Source organism: Lissotriton helveticus, chromosome 7 (genome assembly GCF_964261635.1).
Source record: "Lissotriton helveticus chromosome 7, aLisHel1.1, whole genome shotgun sequence".
NCBI lineage: Eukaryota > Metazoa > Chordata > Amphibia > Caudata > Salamandridae > Lissotriton > Lissotriton helveticus.
The window spans coordinates 994,419,742-994,432,525 of record NC_136068.1 but is presented as its reverse complement, the minus strand read 5'-3'; positions in this window follow the sequence as shown (position 1 = coordinate 994,432,525).

Genomic DNA, 12,784 nt, shown 5'->3' with positions numbered 1-12,784 from the left:
CCAGGTGAGAGCTCGGCTCGACCACAAGAAATGTGTCCAATTAATCGTCAGCACTAACCACTTTCCCGTTTTCAGTGAAATAGTTTTATGACAAAGTAGATTTTAATAAATGTGTTTACTTTTAATAAACCTTTTAAACTTAAATAGACTCTGTGGTTTTTGGTCCTCCAGACTAGAGTGGATGAGCTAAAGGTTTTGGAATTTTTGCAAGCATGAGTAGTGCCTCTGACACTTCTTGACTGTGCTGTGACTCCGTACTCTCTTGTCCTGCGTACGATAATCTAGAGATCATTGGGGATCAATAATCGGTGACTTCGGGAGCTGAATGACTCTGCCACACTATCTAGTCAGTAAGGAGACAGTGCATAGAGCTATTGCTGAATAGAATGGGAGTCCAATGGAATTGCTGAATGTCCAATCTTAGTTAGCTACACAGACAGACTAATAAGAATAATCTAGTAATACCACAGGGAGTCATATTAGAGCCAGGATAAGAATTTATATCCAGTCTACAAGAAGATCAAAGACGATTTAGAAAAAATCGAATGAGGAACACTAGGAAAAAATAGGTACTCTTTATTACAATTAAAACTTACTGGGGCCAGCAAAGGAGCCCTCGCCTGCCCGATCCTGGCCTGCATCCTGAACAGCACCCTCCTCCTCCTGTGTCCTCTTGCCCTTGGGGGGAGCTGATGTACAACATGAAAGAAAGAAAGACCAGAAAACATGGATGAGATTTGTCAACCAAATCAACCATTTCAAAAGAACAATAACAAAATTTTTGGGAGAAATAGCAAATAGATAGACAACTATTCCACGGGATCTATCTCATGTGGTATACTACGTTATTCGTATTGCCTGATTTGCGGACCGTTGACTTAGAAAGTTCCTATGTAACTCAATAAACAGACTACTAAAGAGGTTTGCCTAGGCCTGGCACTGCAGGCAGCAGTCCGCAGCACGCGAAGTGACAGACAAAGTCCATCCTGCTTGCAGATCAGTGAATACTCAAACTATCAATCCACCCACCACCACCACTATTTCTTCTTATAGCCATGTGTCTAAAGGAAGGAGTGGACTTCAGTCTGTTGGGGCTGATTTAGAAGTCCCTTGCGGCTCATTTTCCTCCATTGTTGCGTGACTTTTGTGACGCAGCGGCAGAACAAAAGACTCGCCATGGTGTTGGTGCGGCGTATATATTAAAAAAAAAGAAATTATGGGCGATGCATCACGTTGTAAAGCCCTGCGCCATCAGGGGGCGTTCCGGCGCAAGGGAGGGCGTACCTGCGCAGGGACGAATCCTAAAAGTGGCTGAGGGAAATCTACAAGATGTCAATCAGTCACTTTTAAGACAATGATGCATGAGTCAAACCCTGCGCGCTTGAAGCCGACGTACGGCTTGATGCAGCATTGGGGAGATAGGGTACCCCAGAGCATTGCTGGAGCTGCGCCATCGTTGGCACGCAACTCCAGCAATGCGCCGCCTTTACGGCACAGATGCGTAAGGCTTCTGTGACGTTTTGGGCCAATGGGTGGTGGTGGCATGGCACACAATTACTGCCGCATCCCTGCTACTTTGCAGGGATGCGCCGGTAATTGAAAATATGACCCTTAGTGTCTAGCATTACCCAGTTCTTATCTTTACACTACACTCATACATAATTTCTCAGGCCAATGAAATGAACACAATGTACAAAACAAATAAGCATAGTAGCAAGCAAGGCTACTGAGAAGGAGAGCAGTGCACCTGAAATGCATAGAAGATTTTCAAATATAATTTACCTACAATGTAATCGGCAGCATTATTGCTCTTGGTAAAGAACAAAGATTTGCAAATAACAGAGCCGGATAAAACAGAGTAGTGATGAATAGCTACTACTACTCACCAAGCCCGGGGACCTCTACGCCGAGCGCGTCCAGCAAGTCCCGTTCCCGGTCCATGACATCGGTCCAGCGGTGGGTGGCCTGGTTATATGTGCGCCGGACCCCAGAGAGCTTATACATGGCCCGGCACACCTTCTCCCACTGCTTCCGGCGCTCCCGGATGCCATAGCCAGTTGCGATCTTGCCGCCTCCCAGGATCGTCTTGGGGAGGCGGCGCTGGATGTGGAAGATGAGTGCCGCCACTTCCTCCGCGCTGAAGATCTCCCGCGGCACCACTTGCTCCCCCCTCAAACGCCCGCACGGGAGCCGGGCACGGGGTGCGGGACCCTTCCCCTTCTCAGGGTGCTTCCCGGCTCCCTTTACCATGGTCTGGGCAGAAATAAACTTAAATGATAAAGAAGAAATAGAATAGTGAAGAAGAAAAGAAAAGAGTTTAAAAAAGTAGTTTAAAAGTAACTAAAAGTAGCAGAAAACACAAAAATATACAGCTAGAAAAATAGAGGGATAGATAATAAGTAAAATAGATTAAATAAACTTCAAACAAGCAAAGGATGGCAGAGATTCAGAGAGGATACAGAAAGCATGCCCAGAACCATAGCAATGAATGAGAAACAAGATGGCCGCGCCCGTTCACGACCGCGTGGGTAAGTTCGCGCGAGATTTTCCTCGCGAGCACGCGTGAAATTGTACTAGCGAGCAGCACAGTTTGCGAGATTACACATAGCGGCCGGAAACGGAATTACGTCACGCAAACAAGATGGCCGCGCCCGTGTACGACCACTAGGGTAACTTGGCAAACGTATAGCTACAAGCGCCTCGCGAACACGCGCAAAAGCACGCGAACATACATGTCGCAAAAAAAAAATACGTGTATTCGCAAGCATTCGCTGCTCCCGAAATCGATCTCGCACGGATTCGCGCCCCAAAAAACGCGCGAAATTGCAGAAAAAACGATTTTTGCTAAACTGAAAGCAATGAGCAGGTGCAAAAGTTCAAACTTAACATTTGTAACATTCACTGTAGTGCTTCCTGAGGGGCCCCTCCAGAGTTTGCAACTATTCTATGACCCTGCTATGACCCAAACAGCAGGCTCATAGAATAGCTACAAGTAGACCATAAAGGTCCTGTGAAAAAAAATTTCACTGCAACAGAAAGCAAATTACAGATAAGGAAGGAAGCAGGTGCCAGCCAGACTGGAACTTTCTAAATAACTGACACATTAATCAACCCCCAATTAATTCATGGCAGTTGAAGTAGGGGAGGTGTGCTTGCTTTTTTCACCCCCCATAAACTACAGTGATAAACAAACCTAATGGGTGGCAGTGAGGATGTACCAGAGGGTGGCATGGGTGTCCCAGAGGGTGGCAGTGGTGAAACAGAGGGTGCTGTGAACCTGTGATGATAAACCAGACGTAGAAACAACATAGTCGCGGCCGTTGCGTGCCGAAAAGTACGTTCGCAATTGCGAAATTGTACCCAAAATCGGCGCGAACGCTCGCCAACACAAAAAACGGGAAAATCCGCAAATCCGCAAGAGTTCGCGTATCTTCGCGGATTGCGAATCCGTAAAACCGCAATTTCGCGTACGCGAGATCCGCTAGATCCGCCCATGCTTATCCCCAACCACATTGCCCCGATTCTCTCACCTCCACCAGATTTTTCTATTCCTTTCAAAGCTGCTGCTATCTATAAAATGCTTTCCCATCACACTACTGATAGGCTCAAATCTAAACTTGAGCTTTTATGGGAAAAAGACCTAGCTCAAGAATTTTCTCTACAGGTTTGGGACACTATTTGGTCCAAAATACACACAGTTTCCCAGTCCGTCAGCACCACACAGACTTTTTTTTTTTTTACAATAGACTTTTTTTTTACTCCCTCTGATTTACACAAATTCAAGGTACTTGATTTCAAAAAGTGTTGGTCCTGCTCACATGACAATAGTGATTTTTTACGCATGTTTTTTCAATGTCCGTTGGTTAAGTCCCTTTGGTCTTGCTTCTGGTCAAAACTAAACAATATTCTAGCCACTGCTTATCCCTTTGAGATTGTGCAAATTTTTTGGGTGGTTCCTCACCTATATGGAATGTTCATTGTAATGTATGTAAATGTATAGATCTTTTTATAGCAATTTCTTTTCAGATAATTACAACCATGGAAAGATACTTCAAAGATATCATATAATGCCTGGTGGAACTTGCTATGTCATCACCATAGGCTTGACCACGCCTTTTCCACCACTGTACCTGTACTAATCAAAAGAGACTTGTTATGGTTGCCGTTAACTGAGTTCCTTTCCAGACACGTCCCTTGATTGTTTATCTTTTATTCTTTTGTCTTCTAATGACGATTACTGATGTTTTTCACTTTTTTGTCTTTATTGAAATTTCAAGTATTGAATTTGTATTCTAGGTTGTCCTTTTTTCTTTCTCCCCTTCCTCTCTCTTTCTTTTCATTCTCCTCTCCTCCCCTCCCACAAAACAAAATACCTTTAAAAGCTTTGGGGCATATTACCAACCAATAGAGATAATTTTTGTCTCTAACTTGTTTAGAGACAAAAATTATCGCCGCAAATCGGCGATTTTTATCGCAGATAAACCTTGCTATTAGCAAGGTTTATCGCAAATGCGATAAAAAACGGCCGCAATGCATGAATATCGCTGAAAAGTCAGCGATATTCATGCATTATCGAGCAAATGCTCTTAGCCATGTTATCCACCTCCCATTGGATAACATGGCTAAGAACTGCTCAGGGCAGGTGTTAGCTTTTGGAGATATTCGCGCTTAGCGCGAATATCTCCAAAAGTTGGTAATAGGAGATAGCGATGTTAGCGACTGTTTCCAGTCGCTAACATCTTGGCACGCCCACTTTGCATGTCATTAGTGATAAATATCACTGACATGCAAAGCGGGGCCCAAGATGGTCGCTATCTCCTATTAGCTGTCGCTAACTGGTGTTAGCGACAGCTTGGTAATAGGGAGATAATTTTATCTCCGCTTTCTTGGCTTTTAAAGCCAAAAAAGCAGAGATAAACCCCCTTGATAATATGCCCCAAAGTTCCTTGGTACAGTTTATTTACCCCCTTTGGGGTTGTGTTTAACATATTATCACATTTATAATACTTTTTTTTACCTCTTTTCATTGTCATTTATACATGTAATGATGTTTTACTTTGTATATCTTATTTAATAAAGCTTTCTAAACTTAAAAAGAGAACCTCACCCTAGGCTCCCTAGCTGGGTGTTCTAGTTAGGCCCTTGTGTTTTCAGCCCAGCTTGGAATGGCAGTCATGTAAGGACTGTTTGTGATGAAAGTAGGATAATGGATGCAGATTTTTGTCTGTTTCCACCACGATTTCGAAGGCAATAGCAGGAAGCAAGATACTGGAACCATAGAGGAAGAGCCAAGCACTGAAATACAATCCATCAACATTTAGAATTTCCATTGCTGTTGCCAATATGCAGAATCTTATCCAAGGTGGTGTGTTAGACCTGCCATCCTTGTTTGGTTTACCCCTAATTTTTTGCCTTCAACCCTCCTGTGTTGCTGACTTCGTTTTTCCTGGCTTTAGGACTCTGCACACTTTATTCATGCTAATCAGTGCTATCATGTTTGTGTTGTCTTCCAGTGGTGGTCAGTAATTTTACCAGGGAGAGGGATGGGGTCACACACGTGCACGTTCACCTACATGACGGCACTCACAGACATCGCCCGTACCCACGGACTCAACATTATCTCTAATGCCCACGACACATAGCTTGTCCTCTCCCTCACAGAAGACGCCGACACCACAAGAGACAACTACCGAAACACCATGTCTGACATTGCCACATGGATGAAGGCCAACTGCCTAAAGCTGACCTCAGACAAAACTGAGGTCCTACTCTGTTGTATCAGAACATTCATTCCGTAAGCCCAGAGTGAGTACCATAATCCTGCTGATAGATGGGCAGGTGTACCGGGATCCATGTGCTCTTACTGTTGAGAGTGTATTTAGGGTGGTACTCTATGAATTAGGTACTACTTGTAATATATGGTAACTCGTGTTTGCTTCCTAACTAAACTGATGCATTTCATGCCCTCATGCTTCCTGATGTATATTGCTTTGCCTTACATTGCTAGGAATTGCATAGTATGCACCGCAGTCACTATTCATGTGGCTGTATGTTATCACCTATTACAGTTCATGCCCTGATGTATAATGCATATCGTTTTGAGTTTTGCACTGTCAGTATACTGAGTATGATTTCAGATGTTGCATAACATGCACAACATTTATGATTTATGGTCTATGACTTATGTACAATATAAAATCTTTATTTTCTTATAATCCTGTGTGGAGTCTCTTTTTTGATGTATTCATTGTGTTACTGGTGTGAGTGTGGTGCGCAAATGCTTTAGTCATGACCTCTGGGGATAAGCCTGACTGTTCTGTGCCAAGTTACCAAGGGGTGAGCACAGGTTACCTTTAGTGTGTGAATGACTTGCCCTGACTAGAGTGGTAAGTTCTGCCTGGCTTAGGTGCGAACCTTAGCCGATCAGTAATCCCATTTATAAGAGTAATATATTTTACCATGAGGGGCCTTGATTGACACCTGTGTCCTTACCAGTGCATGCAACCAACTCAGGAGTCTTTGAAGTAGTCAAGTTAAGGTCTTGGATTGTCTTCATTAGACTCATACAATGGAAACTCCAGTAGTAAATCATAGGGCCCTATTCCCAAAAGTAATCTGAGACAAAAGCCTAACAATATGACTTTCGGTATTCACATAAGGCATTTAGGAATTGTAAAGTTATGATTCCTAACTTTACTACCCCTAAACTGAGACAAAATCTCAATTTTGAAACTTTTGGTATTCACAAAAGGCATTGAGGAGTAGTAAAGATAAGAATCCTAACTTTACTACTCCTACACTGAGACAAAACTAATTTAGGAATCTTAATTTTACTGCGCCAACACCCTCGCACTGCTCAAGAAGACCTCCAACACCCACACCAGCAAGAGAGACAGCTGGTTCACCGAAGACCTCCAGTCCTTTAAGCAACCTGCCGAAAACTCAAAAAAAATTGGATCCAGGAACGAACACCGGAAAGCTACACAGCCCACAAGAACGCCACCCGCAGGCACCACCACCTCATCAGATCCCCCAAAAGGACCTACTTCAAAGACCGCCTAGACAACAACGCACACAACAGCAAAGAGCTCTTCAACATCGTGAAGAAACTGTCCAAACCCAGCTCCAAAACAAACAACATCCCACCTTTGCAAGACCTGTGCGACTCGCTGGCCACCTTCTTCCATCGCAAGATCACAGCCATCCACAACAGCTTCGACATCGTCACCACCTCGACAACCGCTGAGACCCCCGCTCCCACAACCACCATCCGCACCAACCGCCTGCTCGCCTCGACCAACATGGATGACGACGACATCATCAAGATCATAAACACCATCCACTCCGGATCCCCGGAAGACCGCTGCCATCACCACATCTTCAATAAAGCCAGCAACACCATCGCATCCCATCTCTGGAAAACCATCAACATTTCCTTCGAGACAGCGACCTTCCCAGAGAGCTGAAAGCATGCAGAGATCAACGCCTTACTCAAGAAACACAAGGCGGACCTCAAGGACCTCAAGAACTTCCGGCACATCTCTCTGCTCCCGTTCCGGGCGAAGGTCATCGAAAAGGCCGTCAACAAACAACTGACCAGCTTCCTTGAGGAGAACAGCATCCTGGACCCATCCTAGCCCAGGTTCTGCAGCAACCACAGCATCGAAACTGCCCTCATCACCGCCACCGACGACATCAGGACCCTTCTTGACAACGGAGGAACCGCGGCCCTCAACCTCCAGGACCTGTCAGCCGCCTTCGACATGGTTTACCACCGCACACTACGAACACGCCTCTAAAACGCCGGAATCCAAGAGAAGGCCCTGGACTTGACCACCTCCTTCCTCTCCGGCAGAACACAGAGCGTTCACCTCCCCCTTCCACTTCGAAGCCACCAAGATCATCTGCGGCGTACCCCAAGTATCATCCTTCAGCCCGACGTTGTTTAAAGTTTACATGGCACCACTCGCCCATGTCGCACGACGTCACAACCTCAACATCATCTCCTACGTTGATGACACCCAGCTGATCCTCTCCCGCACCAAAGGCCCCCACACCGCCAAAACCAACCTCCACGAAGGAATGAAGACCGTCGCCGACTGGATGAGAAACAGCCGACTGAAGCTGAACTCGGACAAGACGGAGGTCTTCATCCTTTCAGCTACCCCCTCGGCCTGCGACGACACCTGGTGGATGTCTGTACTAGGAGCACACCCTACACCCACCGACCACGCACGCAACCTAGGGGTCAACCTCAATTCAACCCTTTCCATGACAAAGCAGGTCAACGCAGTTTCCTACTCCTGCTTCAACACCCTCCGCATGCGTTGCAGGATCTACAAGTGGACCTCCACCGAAACAAGAAGGATGGTCACCCAGGCCCTCGTCAGCAGCAGACTGGACCACGGAAATGCACTCTATGCAGGAGCCCCGGCCAAACTCCTGAAATGGCTCCAATGCATCTAGTATGCCTCCGCACGCCTGATCCTCGACATCTGTTGCCGCAGCCACATCACACCCCACTTGAGAGAACCACACTGGCTCCCCATCAACAAGAGGATAACCTTTAAACTCCTCACCAATGCACACAAGGCTCTCCACAACACCAGACCAGCATACCTCAACAGCAGATTCAGCCTCTACACCCCTACCCCCCAGCTCTGCTCCGCAGACCGCGCCCTCGCCACCTTCCCCCGCATCCAAAGAGTGACCGCCGGCTGCAGATCATTCTCCCACCTCGCTGCCAAGACATGGAACACCCTCCCCATCCGCCTGCGGCAAACTGAAGACCGTCTAAAGTTAGGAATCCTAACTTTACTACTCCTAAATGCCTATTGTGAATACCGAAAGTCGTAAAGTTAGGATTTTGTCTCAGATTACTTTTGTGAATCGGGCCCCCAGTGTTTAACTACTTTGTTAGCAGTGAAAAGGTTGAGACAATGTATTGACTGTCAGTAGCATACTCTATATTTAGAGTTGCTCTTCGCCACCAAATCGTTTGGTTAAAATGCAAGTAACAGCCTTGAACTTGGGTTTCAGGGTAGAATTTTATCATTGTATGTATCATTGTGTGTTCAAAATCTATTAATATTTTGGTTGGAGCATATTTGTTTGATTTAATTTGATGCATTATAGAAATGATTTTAAAGTAGGTGCTAGATTGATTGGAAAGCGGCCAAATACTAAAGAGATGATACTGTTCATGGATGGTGCATATTTGGCTAATAAAGCGAGGGCATGAGTTAATTGTCTCATCCATTACCCAAATGGATGATTGGCTGAAGGATAACAGATTGTTAGTAGTGCAGCATATAATAATTCTTTTTTTGTCACTTTTATTCTCATAGATGATGAATTTTTCTTTTGAGTGAGTGGCGAAATGGCTTTTCCGGAAAAGGTTTCAAGTGCGGTTGTGGCCTCACTCTCTGCTCTTCTTTTCCTATTTATTGTTCTCTTCATACTTGGGATAAATGGCAGTCAAGCCACTTTTTTGGTAATGTGTGGCACTTTCTTTAATTATTGAGCTTGTTTTCGTCTCAAAGCTGGCAAATGCTCCTTCAAAGTCCTGTACTATGTTTTTAACTTCAGTGTCTGCTATTGAAGGAGTGTGTTGTTGTTGGACGCTGGCTCTCTGTAATGTATTTAAAATTAAGTACACTGTGCAGAGAGTCCAGTGGATCCCCGATAGGTGTGCAGAGGTAAAAGCAGATAATTCTAATGCTCTCTTTGTGGTAGTGTAGGCGAGGAGTTAGGTTTATCAGAGGGTAATGCTAAGCATTTGTTGTCACACACAGAGGCAATAAATGTGACACACTCTCAAGAATAAATCCAAGACCAATTAGGAAAAAAAATCTCATCTCTTAGTATATATTTTTATAAACCAAGAACTTTGTTCAACAGTTAATAAATATTTTGTATGTCGATGTTTAACCAAATGCAGTTAAAGTCACAGATTGCTTACAGGTTTCTATGCGACAACGTTCAATACCGTTAGGCAGAGACCGTCACGTTCAAAGGGAAGAAAACATAGAGTTAGGAAGCGGAGTACCGCCAAAACATTTCCATTGCGGTCAATGGATACAACACTCAGCCATGGAGCTTTGGGGGGGGGCAATGGTCACCCAGAGTTCAAGGGAAGTTCTACTCCAGGGGAGTCAGAATTTTCGAAGTCCCAGGGCTTGAGCACAGCAGGCAGTTCTGAGTTACCTGGATTTGAAGTACCAAAGTTCTTGGGATGCCAAATTAGTTTTTCACTGGTGGTAGTCAGCTACAGATGTGGTGAGGGCAGTCCATCACAGTCGCGGTGGTCGTGCCCAAGTTGCTGCTTTCACACCGTCGAACCCACCAGAAACTGGGCACAGGCTCACAGGAACTGGGATGTTTCCAGTGTCTGTCGCAGGTATTGTGAAGTCCCTCAGCTTGGTGGATGCATTGAAGGGTTCGCTTACCAAACTGGTGACCAACAGGCCTGGGCTGCTGCAACTTAAGGGTGACGAGGTGAATTACATCGACACTGCTCATGGCGGTCTTTTACTGGCACTGCACTGGGGACTGGTACCACCAGTTAAAAGGGAAGTCCCAGGCAATTGGCGATGGCTGGCAGGGCTCCAGGATTCTTGGAGGCTGCCCAGGTCCCAGGTAGGGACTGCAGACCACAGTTTTCAAATCCTTTTGCAGTTGGCAGGGTTCTGCGCTGGTTTCTTCTGCAGCTGGGCAAAGTTCCTGGGTCAGCAGCACATCTTCTTCTTTTATCTTCTTTAGGTCCATAGAAATTGAAGTCAAGGTTTCAGGGAGCCACCTAAATACTGAATGTAGGGGTGTTACAAGGGGAGACAGGTAGTAGCGAATGAGCTACTTAGCTTTAGGGTGTCTACACCGTCTAGTGACTACTTCCTGTAGCCCTGATTGGAGGTTTTGTCACCATCTCAAGATTCTGGAATTTCAGGAGAGGGCTTCACCTCGCCCTCCCTACCCCTGGGGTGGTGTAGGCTGAGGGGGAACCTCCTGCTCATCTAACTAATTTTCCCGCATTTCCTTCCACCAAAAGTGGAGCAGGGAAGGGGGCTTGTCCTCCCCCACTATCTGGGGGTTCCTGAGCTGGATTTCAAAGGCACATCTCCTTTGAAGCTTCCCACCTGGGAAGAACATACTGTCCTGGAGGAGGTGTGAAACACCCATGCCCAGAACAGGTATTGTTACTGTCCTCTTAGAGTGCTAGCTCTCACCACATGAAGTCAGTAACATATCTGGTGGTGGCAGGCTGATAAAACCAGCCAGAGACCCCACTAGTGTTTGGTTCTGTTTTCAGGGGACCCTCTAAAAGGGCCTCCTGTGTGAATTTATTATTTAAATCCACCACTGGCATCAGTGAGGATTTATTAATATAAGATGTTTGCTACCAAACACCTTAGAAATCAGTCAAGCTATCATGGAGCTAGGTAAATCATGTTTCAAGTATCCAGCCCATTTCCTCTTTATGGCTTCCCTGTTCACTTACAACATCACAGAATAGGCTGGACATTGTATGGACCTATCCGCTCATGTAGATAGGCCCACACATAGGATACAGTGTACCCTGCCTTAGGGATGAAGGCCTGCAGTAGGGGTGGCTTACCTATACCATATACAGTGAATGGAGGCATGGACCACAGGACTGGGGACCATGTTGACTCTTTGAATTTTTGGATTTTATTGCACCAAGACACGCAGCCTGTAGTGGCAGGGTGCACAGCCTTGGTGAGGGGGTGATGGGTTGGCAAAATCAGTGCTGCAGACCCAGTGGACCCTCTTCAGTATCCATGCCCTAGGTACCAGTGGTACCATTTACTAGGGGCTTATAGGGGTGGCTGACGTTGTGCAAATCATAGTACAGTTTTAGGGCAAGAGATCTGGCACTAGTAATCCAGTTAGGAGGGACCCAGAGCAATTACAGTTCAAAATCCCATCAGGCAGAATGTGGGGCTAACCATGCTAAAAGAGGCACTTTCCAATAGTTGTGTTCCCTTTTTAGGTTTTGCCTTAGCCATGCGTACGAAGTACGCATGCGCTAGCAAAACCTCTTGATTTCTATCTGGGGTGATGACCCGCCTCTGCCTATCATTGGCTAGCTCCATAAATGGAGGCTAGCCATTGGGAGGCAGAGGCTGTCAATTGCGTTTTCTCTCGAAAACGCGATTCGGGGGCGTTTCTGGTGCTTTTTTTAAGCCCCGCCCCTTTGTCCCGGGCCGCGCTGCCATTGGCTGCCGGCCCGGGACACCCCCGTGACGTCATTCCCGGGCCGCGCTGTGATTGGCTGGCCGGCCCGGGACCTGACTTGTTACATTGGTTTTTACCTCATTTTCCCTTGTGAGTTGGCAGGTATGCCTCCGTGTACTCACCTTTCTACTTAGGCTATCCACGGGTGCTATGTAACGCGGAGCATTAAGAGCTCCATTGAAGAACATTTTTTTAAATGAAAAAACTCCAGTGATCTCTGGAGCTTCTCCTCAGCCCCATGTCTACTAGCATAAAGTACAGGCTGTCAGAACGGCAGCCACTCTTAGACTGAACTGCCCAATGAAAGTACTGTTTCACCTGCGACGAATGACTGCAGAGAAACCGTGGGCCAATCAGAGCCTGCAATGCTGCCCCGACGGAAAGCGAAGGTTAAAAACGAAAGACTAACGTTGAGGTCCCCGTACATCAAAGGGCGGTAAGTGGGCGTGCTCAAGGGCAATCGGAATCGGCGTTGATCAATTATTTATTTTATTTATGCGTTTTGATATAGCGCGGACTTTACCCGAAG